The sequence below is a fragment of the Littorina saxatilis genome, unplaced genomic scaffold (assembly GCF_037325665.1).
Source record: "Littorina saxatilis isolate snail1 unplaced genomic scaffold, US_GU_Lsax_2.0 scaffold_905, whole genome shotgun sequence".
In the NCBI taxonomy this organism is placed as follows: Eukaryota; Metazoa; Mollusca; class Gastropoda; order Littorinimorpha; family Littorinidae; genus Littorina; species Littorina saxatilis.
Window position 1 is genome coordinate 32,154 of NW_027126683.1, and position 10,347 is coordinate 42,500.

At 39.4% G+C, this 10,347-nt stretch overlaps 1 long non-coding RNA gene across 3 annotated transcripts in view; it reads right to left on the reverse strand.

Annotated features, from left to right (window-relative positions):
* Positions 1–7,197: 7,197 nt before the first annotated feature.
* The window catches only part of LOC138955179 (uncharacterized), a 7,893-nt gene continuing 4,743 nt past the window's right edge, over positions 7,198–10,347 (reverse strand). For all 3 annotated transcript variants that reach the window (XR_011452132.1, XR_011452131.1, XR_011452130.1), the window contains exons 4-5: positions 7,657–7,872; positions 7,198–7,304 (exon numbers count right to left, since the gene is read on the reverse strand). This is a non-coding gene — a long non-coding RNA (uncharacterized lncRNA). The remainder of the gene's footprint in view (positions 7,305–7,656; positions 7,873–10,347) is intronic.

Consider the following 10,347-nt stretch of genomic DNA (forward strand, 5'->3'; position numbering starts at 1 on the left):
AACAATGTTCAAAATGACATTCTTTCCGTCCTCTATAGGCGACGAAATAGGTCAAATTTTGTGCATTTTTTAGTGCAAAATTCTTCGATGCCGGAGCGAGTACTGCACCCAGTGCTGTTGTAGTGCAAGTGCACTAGAAAGGCACTGCACCCAGTGCCGCCTCTTAGGTAACCATCCACACTTTAGGTGTGTGTGTTCCGGGACAACAAGCCAACCAACCCATAGCTTTGGGAGGGGCTGTTTCAGACAAACATACAGACAAAGAAGTCAAACTGGAGTACATGAACAATCTTATATGCTATGTTATAAAAACCAAAATAGCATTGTGGTCAGCAAAAGTTGCCCTTTGAGTGCACAGATAAGATTAAGATTGTAGGTATTTACTTTGTAATAACAAAATAATGAGTTGAATAGATTGTTTTATAAGTTTATTTGGCAGATAATGTGTTTGAATAAAAAAGCATTTGAAAAAGTTAAAAGAAAAGTAATGGAGAAAGTGAAGGTGGGTTGAAAATGTTAAATGTGCACATTATGCAATAGTCTTTTTATTTGAGTTGTTCTTTGCTACTGGTCACAAGTGGGGGTCAGCTCACACGGACGCATTTTTCAATACAGTCTAGGGGAGAAACTGGTCACAAAGCACCCAGTACATGCCAGAGAGATAGGAGAATCGGCACAATCAAAGAAAATACCAAAATCATTCAATAGATATGGAAATATTAAGATTTACTGTGAAAATGCCAGCAAAAATGGCGTCCAAAAACGGGAACGCACACTTGGTGCGTCTTTGAAGACTTACCTCCCGTTCTGTGTTGTTGATAATAGTCGTGTTTGTGCTGTTGTTGTTGAAATAGTATCTAATAAAACTGATGCAGTTCTTGAAATGTTGCAAATTATTGTTGTCTTTGTGAAATGCGAGAGTGTTCTGAGGCGTAATCTGCATACGGCTGATGTCCATAGGGTACCCCACTTCGATCAGCGTATCACTCCAAATGAGCTTCATAGCAGAAAAGCAGATACACTACCAACACACTGCATAACAGATCTACAAGTCTGAGCCAGAATCATTGAAATTTACTTTCTGTATAAAATATTGCAATCAAATTTGTTCACGATGTCCCACAAATAACGCAGGTTACCTTCGCCTTCGATTCAAAGTAACTCCAATCTGACTTAATTACAATCGAAACGCAGATGACGAACTGATTCACCACAAATTTGTGGTATTTTACACACAAATTTCAACTGTGTTGTTTCGCGATAAACAGCCATAAACAAACAAATGTGGCGCCGTCACGTCGCCTTGGAAGGAATAACGCAGGTGACCAAGGCTTGTTTCCGATACCTGTCTGATTAAAATCATCGTTTTTTCACGAATGACGGCTCTTTGGCAGATCTGGTGAGTTGGAAACTGTCTATGAATGTTTCATTTAATGTCAAATGCGTACATTCTTGTCGATATTGTTCCCTTTGGGCTCATAAATTAAGTCAATCGTCGTGTTGTCCGAAAGTGACTTTTGTCACCATAGAACTTACTGTGCTTTGATCATTGACTGAGAAGAATCTTCCGATGACACTAGTTCATTTCACTACGCGACTGCAGATCTGCAAGGAAACTTATGGCAGGGGAAATAAGCTTAACTGAAGACGAATAAGCGGAGTAACTGTTCTTCAACGGATTGCTCTCACTGATCTAAATATTTAGATCTTGTCGTCTGCTAGTCTGCTAGTAAGTAGTCTTCGGTCGTGTGAAAGTCACATCTATTTCGACTGTGTGCATCGATCCGTGTTGTGAAATGTTGATCTTTGATGATTTGGCAACATAACTTCGCTAAATGTGCTTCGAGTGTATCTCCCCGCCGCATTTGAAAACGTCTTTTAACAAGACCATGTTTCGACAGCCCAGACGGGGAGGATCCTCGATAGCTCACAGGGTATATAATGTTTTCCGCCGTTTTTTGAAGAATCCTTTCAAATTTGCTATTCCAAAAGTACCCTATGACACGACTCGAGTGGCAAAAAACATTCTCTGCAATTCCTGTCTCAGTCCGTGCAGCCGTTTCGGGTCCTATCGTCATCATACAAACATACACACAGACACACAAGAACCAGCTTTAAAAGTTAGATTATGTAGGAACCATGTGAACCAGTGATTTTTTCTTATGTACAACAGATACTACAGTATTTCTGCTTTATGAAAAGCAATATTTCAAAAACAAAACTAGAGATTTGAATTTTGACCACTTTTCCCCCTTTCTGTCACCAGTACTGAAGAACAACTCACCTACAATGGGTTAGACGATTGTATGAAATGAAGGGCGAAAATTGGACGTTTATACCACTATGGTTTCTGGGACATGTTGTTTCAGGGTATGGTTTTTTTGATTTGATAGTTAGACCGAGTAAGGAATTGATCTTGACAATGATTGGAAGCCCATTATGGTAGAGGGTAGTGTGGACACATTTAAATGACAAGCTTAGGATGAAACATGATAATATTGATGTACACAATTTTTATAAACAGATATTGTGGAGTAATGATTTGATTTGGTATAAAGGGAAAATGTTGTTTTATTCCTATTGGAAAAATGCTGGGATTGAAAGAGTAAGTGATTTGTTTATCGTGGAAGAAAAGAGATTACAATCTGCAGCAGAGGTATATATGTTACAGTTAATCTGTGAAACCAGGGAATACGTATATGAACTAAACTATTTTAGGTAATACATGAATTAACTGTTTTTGTCCGTCAGTTAATTCATTTATTACCTAGTTAATACACGTATTCCCTGGTTTCACAGATTAACTGCAACATATTGTAACGAAAGCGGATTGCTCTCTTTGATTGTTGTGATGCATGAAATAAATGTTAGTGATGATGATGAATAAAAGAAAACACAAATTGTTGCAGGTTTCAAGACTCAGATTTAATTATCTGATTTTTGTAGTCATTGTCAATCATTTTACTTCTCATGGCAATAATCATTCAAACACTCAGTTAGAATGACAAATTTATATATACAGCCGCACTCGCCTAAACGAAACACGCTTAAGCAAAAACTCGGATATCTGGAACCAAAACCAATTCCCCGCCAGACCCCCCTCTTTGTAAGACTATTTTAATTCGGATAAGCCAAACTCTGTGAAAAAATAGCTAACTCACACACGGACATCTCAAGCGTGATTTTGACAGATAAGCCAAACTCTAAACACCGTCGGAGAGACTTTTTTTTTTTTGTGCTTGAAAAACACGTCAGGAAGATAAACATATTTCGTCAACGCAATAATTATCCTACGGAAACGAACACGTCACCTATTTTTGAATAATTATGCCGGCAAACTGATCACGCGGTGTGCCCTCAGATCTAACTCTTGGGGGTCCGACCGTGACGTTGAAATCCTTGCAGCTGCCAGCATGTTCCAAACAACTGTTGCTGTTTTCAAAAACGAGTGGCTCTGGTATAAACCTATTTTTCCAATCGAAGGAAGAGATCTCTGTGGAGAGCAAATCTACTTGAGGAGTGTATGTGCTCATTTTGAACGAGTCAGTGGTGAAGATCAAACCACAATAAACATGCAGCGAAACAAAACATTTGCCTACAATCTATGTTTTCGGAAATTTGATCTTGATTTATGACCACAGAGACAAATTGTCTAATTTTGTTTCTGTTCTTTCTTTAATGGAGAGGGTTTCATTAATCATTACATTTATTATGATTTACTTGGAATCCTTTTAACAAAAGCGTAGTTGCTTGTGGAATCTTGGTTTTGTTTCACCCTTTATTTTTACAGTTGGCTTTGAGGTATTACAAAAGCCCAACTGAAGAAAGCAATGTTAACTTCTCACTGTTTTGATCTTATTCATTTAAACACACACACACACACACACACACACACACACACACACACACACACACACACACAGAGGCACACACACCACGAACAGAGAGAGGAATAAAGATTTTTTGTTTGTTTAACGCCCAGTCCACCACAAAGGGTTATATCAGGGCGGTGCTGCTTTGACATTTAACGTGCGCCACACACAACAGCACGGGCTTCATGTTTCACCCAGTCTTATTATTTTGACACCGGACCAACCAGTCCCAGCACTCACCCCATAATGCCAGAGGCCAGGCGGAGCAGCCACTAGATTGCCAATTTTAAAGTCTTAGAGTATAACCCGGCCGGGGTTCGAACCCACGGCCTCCCGCTCACTGGGCGGACGCTTTACCACTAGGCCACCGTGTTGCGGTATAGAGAGAGAAAGAGAGAGAGAGAGAGAGAGAGAGAGAGAGAGAGAGAGAGGGGGAGAGAGAGAGAGAGAGGAGAGAGAGAGAGAGACCGAGAGAGAGAAAGAGAGAGAGAGAGAGAGAGAGAGAGAGAGAGAGAGAGAGAGAGAGAGAGAGAGAGAGAGAGAGAGAAGGGATTTTACAACTTATCCTGAAAAAAAAACTCGCTTAAGCCGAACTGCACGATAATTTCTCGGGAAAGGTTTGGCTTATCCGAACTCGGATATGCAAAAACTCGGATAAGCGAAACGATTTTGTATTCCCCTGGCGAGTTCGGCTTAAGCGTGTTTGACTGTATCTGATAATGTACCAGTAGTCCGTTAACATCAAAACATCACCGGATCGTCCATATACGATTAGAAGAGTCTTCCAACCATCCTTTACATTAGACTGCTCTCAAAATCTTCTTGTTCCCATTAGACAACTTCAATTATTCCTCTTCTTCAATAACTTGTTCCAAATCCCCTTTTTCCCGTTAGACCGCTTCAGTTACTCCTCTTCGGTAACTTGCTCCAAATCCCCTTTTTCCCGTTAGACCGCTTCAGTTACTCCTCCTCGGTAACTTGCTCCAAATCCCCTTTTTCCCGTTAGACTGCTTCAATTACTCCTCTTCGGTAACTTGCTCCAAATCCCATTTTCCCCTTAGTCTGCTCCGTACCCAGAAGAAGACGTAGTCAAAGACCATCATCATAAAACATAACCCAGCCGCATAGCATAGCATAGCATAGCCGCATAGCATAGTCCCGATTTCTCATTTTCCCCTCTCTATTTATCCCCTTCCTTGTTTGTTTACCTGTTACCGCTAGCTACCACTAACATTTAGATCATCTATAACGATCTCCCCTGTTTGTCTACGTTACCCCAATACCTGTCCTAACAACATACACAACATACCTTTCTTCTCCTTGCGTTTGTCTGTTTTGTCTCGTACCTTTAGCAACGAACCGACAGTCTCGATCGTCTTGGAGTCAAGGCGATCGAAAGTGTTTGTTTACGTTTCTCTAGGTAACCTCTTACAACGTACAAGCAATGTATCTAACCTAACTAAATCTCTGTTTCCTTTCACTCAATCATTATCTTATTAATAATGAATCAATTCTAAAATGCATACAGTAATAATTACATGCACATTGTATAAAACAACAATCATTCATCGTTCTTTCCCGATGAGATCTCGTGTAACACGTCATCTAAAATGGCGTCGTCGAAGAAAAGATTATGTTCCATTGTGTTCGTATCGATCGCGTTCTCATTATACAAACGCGATTCCGAATAAAAACTATATGAACTGGTCAACAAAAGTATCCTGCTACGAACTGTGCAGTGGTTTTCTGGCAAGTACATTTTAACACAGTTAATATCATGACATTTGGTCCACAAGTCTTCCAGTCATTGTCGACCTTGAAGTTAGAGTTCCTTCACGTGTGTCGACGAAGAACACTTTTAGATCTGTATCACATGTTTCTCAGTACGAAAGTTAGATCTGCAAATGTGCAGGTTAAAGTCTCATCTGTTACAATATATACAACTTGGAAAGAACAATGCAAATATTTTATTGGATTATTGGGCATTAATAAATGCACAACCCAAATTGTGGATTAATTGGTTTGAAAATAAATAGATTATTGTACAGATGGATAAGCAGTTGTTTGATGGTAGCCTGTATATGATAACGATAAGCCAATTAAGAAAAATGATAGAAAAGAAAAATGTAATTACTGCTGTAGAAAAACCTTGTGTATATAATTTTTGGTTGAGGAAGTTTGATGTACAAATAGATAAGCACATTTTGACCCTTGCCTATGTTTCCAAAGAAGTGAGGTTAAGAGAATTGCAATGGAAAATGTTACGTAACATTTATCCAACAAATATGTTATTATGTAAAATGCAAGTCAGAGAGAATAACATATGTTGTATATGTTGTACAGAAGTTGTTATTGTTGAAACATTTTTTATGAGTGTATACCGGTAAAATTGTTTTGGACGAAGATAGACAATTGGGTAGAGGAAAAGATTGGATTTAGGATTAAGTTTATAATGCAGGATATCATATTTGGGTATCAAGACACAAGTTGTTGTAAAAGGATGAGACATTTTGTAAATCACATAATATTGATTTGGAAAATGTGTGTTAGTATGTGTGGAAAAACATCTTGTACTGCATCAGTGTTTGTAATTTTTGAGTTTCAATAAAGTAGAATTGTAAATATATGTATTTCCATTGCAAATAGAACATGTCAATGTTTCTTTAGTGTAGTATACCTCTATGTTTGGAGTTAAACAATAAATTAAAAGAAAAAAAAAGACCAATGAAGAAGGATGCTCACCGCTTATTTACAGAAAACAGAAAACAAAGGAAAGAAAAACGAAGAAGGAAACAGTTAAAGGGGGGTTTGAAGCAGCCTGCATGCAACTGAGTTAAAAAACAAAAAAACAAAAACAAAACAAAAAAGGTTCAAATTAAAACACATTTAAAAGAGAGGGGAACAATTAAACAGGAAACAAATACCCGCAGACACAAACACAGAAAACACAGAGAAACAAAGGAACACACGAATACAGAAGAAAAAACCACAATTAAACAAACAGACAAACAAAACACCAACAGACAGAATCCAGTGGTTCAGTGCGTGCGTGCCTGTGTGTGTGTGTGTGTGTGTGTGTGTGTGTGTGTGTGTGTGTGTGTGTGTGTGTGTGTGCGTGTGTGTGTGTGTATGTGTGTGCGTGTGTGTGTGTGTGTGTGTGCGCGTGTGTGTGTGTGTGTGTGAGTGTGTGCGTGTGTGTATATATTTGTGTATGTGTGTGTGTGTGTGTGTGTATATATATATATATATATATGTGTGTGTGTGTGTGTGTTTGTGCTTGTGGATGTGTGTGCGTGTAGGGGGGTTAAGACAAAAACACAACTTACCTTGCACATTGTTTTCTTCTGCGGTAGCATGCAAGGCCAAGGATAATGACAACAAACAAAGGCACCAACCATAGGATTGTTAAATCATTTTTGTTGGATCCTGTATCTGTAAAAGAAACACAAACTGCAACGATTTCCTTGCTGGAAATGAAATACAGTCTCGCAACGGAATGTGTTCAACCATTGGCTATGCAACAGATGTACGTGCAATTCAAATATGTTCACACACACAAACGTAGAAACACATTTGAGACATGTGATAATGTTTGATCATATTATTATTGTTTTGCATGATCCGAATCGATTATTTCCAAGACAGATGGATCAAACGCTTAAATATTCACGTATATGTACTAACAAGCGTATTTGCAATTTGTTTCACAATACTTCCGGAAACACGTGTGTTGTTTCATGCATTTATGCCAGTTTTTTTGCCCCATGTGCATGCAGTTTCTTACCTAGAGTCTCAAGAACTGTAAAACGGCAATTCACAGGAGGATACGAAGTGTTGTTGAAGGCAATGCGCAGCACGTATAAGCCCTGTAGGTCCCGTGTGGCGTTTTGAGAGATGATGATAAGTTGATCATGGACTAGGCCTTTTGACTGGAATCTCGATTTTTGGACCTCGCACTTTGTACTGGGATTATCGTCGTGTCGATAGCACTGTATCAGATCTGTTGTAACAAGAAGTGCAACCATCAGGATCTAGGTACAACATTCCAATGTGTTAATACTTGGGAATGCTTGACCAGAGATTCAGCAGATTCATATCCCGTTTACCTTTGGTAACTACAGTCACAACGTGTTAGTGTTGTTTCAGACTGTGTACCAGTTGTCAGTATGCATGTTGGCACTGCTGTGCTTCTTATAACGTATATGTTCTTGGCTGATAGTATACTTAACTTGCTTCAACATTCAGATATGTCTAATTGATTTGAACCCACTTGAAGCAATACCTTAAACTTGTGATTTATAAATATGAAAGTGTACTATGTGTGTTGTTGTTACTTTCTAAACATATAGGATTTTCAAATCTGGTTGCATTTACAAGTTGAAGACATAATTATATATTTTGGACGCCCTTAAAACACTTTGCATTGCATATTTTCAAAACGAATAAGGTTCTTCACATTAATATGAATCATTTTTGTAGACATTTTTGAGTTGTTAAATGATGTACCTCATTTGGTTCAAAACACTTCTGGTGTGCATCTGATATAATCCGAATATCAGACTTATTGGATACCATGTTTATTGGACACAAGATGTACAGTCAAACCATCTTATAAGAAAATCGCGACTTTTTATTTCCCTGCCAAATGCCTTCTTTCTTCCACCTAACAGTCTTCGGATCAGAAACAACTCCTTATACTTTATAAGAAAGCACCAGTTATAAGAAAGGAGTTTTTATCTCCCTTGACACAATTTCCTCGGATATGTTAAATAAACTCAATATATATTTACAGTTTGTTCAATGCTCGCACCAAATGTGATCCAGACTGACTGGAATGGCTAGACATGCAGGCATATGCATGGACATTTGTGACCCTCCACGACGGAATCAGTCGCATGTCACCTTTGCATGATTTTCATAATTTTACATTTTCATCAAGAGTTTTTTATGCTCTATCCAGTGGTGAAAACCGTTTTAGAAAAGAGCGAAAACTGTTTGAGTTATAAGCCTGTGACTAAGGTGAACCTCACACTGTTACCATACACTCCCCGGACTTATATCAAGCCCAGCGCAGAACCGCGCGAGGTGACATGCGACTCATTTCGTGGTGGGGGGTCACATTTGGTGTGTTCACATTTCTCCTTTGTATGTTGTTAAATTACTGTGCAGAATAATCACAAGTGTTCCCTTCAAGTGCCTGTTAATGTGTGCATTCTCAGATGCAAAGCGCAATCCTTTGTTATCCATGCTGTTCAAGGTCAACCAGCAAAGACAAAGAGAACCATTGCCGAGGACTTTCATAGTAAAGGCCCACTCCGCCTCACAGCGTGTGTGTGCGTGTGTGTGTGTGTGTGTGTGTGTGTGTGTGTGTGTGTGTGTGTGTGTGTGCGTGTGTGTGTGTGTGTGTGTGTGTGTGTGTGTGTGTGTGTGCGTGTGTGTGTGTGTGTGTGTGTGTGTGTGTGTGTATGTGTGTGTGTGTTATCAAAGGGAGTGTGGGGTGAGTATCCTTAAAAAGGGAGGGGCTTTGCTGGCTGGTTTGAGTACGTGTGTATGCATGCATCGGTGCTTATCGGGTGGGAGGAGTGGGGTGGCGGGGGAAATGGGGAGGGTGCTTCGCTTGCTGCTTATGCGTACACGAACATATATTTCAAAGTACTTGCCTTTCCAATACGTGCATGTTTGGGTTTGTGTTCTCGTCTCTGTGCGTGCATGAGTCTGTGTTTTACATAAGCAACTCAGCCTCCTGTTTGATTGTTTCAGTTTGTTTTTCTCAATCTCTTGATTCGCGACTCGCAGGACAACGTGACCCAGCATAATTGGCAGACCTAAGGTATAGGCCATATGGTTTGTGGGGAGATTTGTGGGGGGAACCAGAATATCAGGTTAGAAAACACTTGGAAAAAACACGTGGAACTTTACTACAACCTGGGTTGCTATGAAAGACTTAACAGCACACAGAACACATCTACACCGTCACCTAGCTGCAGCCACTCACTTTGCAAAAGTATTTTCTCAGTCATCGCATATAATTCTCACATGCTAAACCGCGTGGGAAACATGTTTCACCCTTTCCGAATATTTTTTCCAGCAGAGACAGCGACATACTCCCAGTCACTCAGTATAGCTTGGGGAAAAAAAGAGAAGCGATTACGTCCCTTTCTTTAAAATATATGACTTAATGATACATTTGACGCGACCGCGACGCCAATGTTCTTAATTCTTGTCCAAAAGTGTTTTTTCCACGCATTTTCTAACAGGAGGTTTGAGGCCCCACACACACATGGGAAAGCTAAGACTTATATATAATGGCGGACACGATGTGCTATGTCCCAAACACCACCACAAGTTTCTCCTCGTTGAGACAATAAAGTGTTCTATGTCTATGTCTAAATAACACATTACAATACACATGTTAATTTGCACGCACATACTTATCCCAACGACATAACATTGCAAACATAAACATTTGTTATCA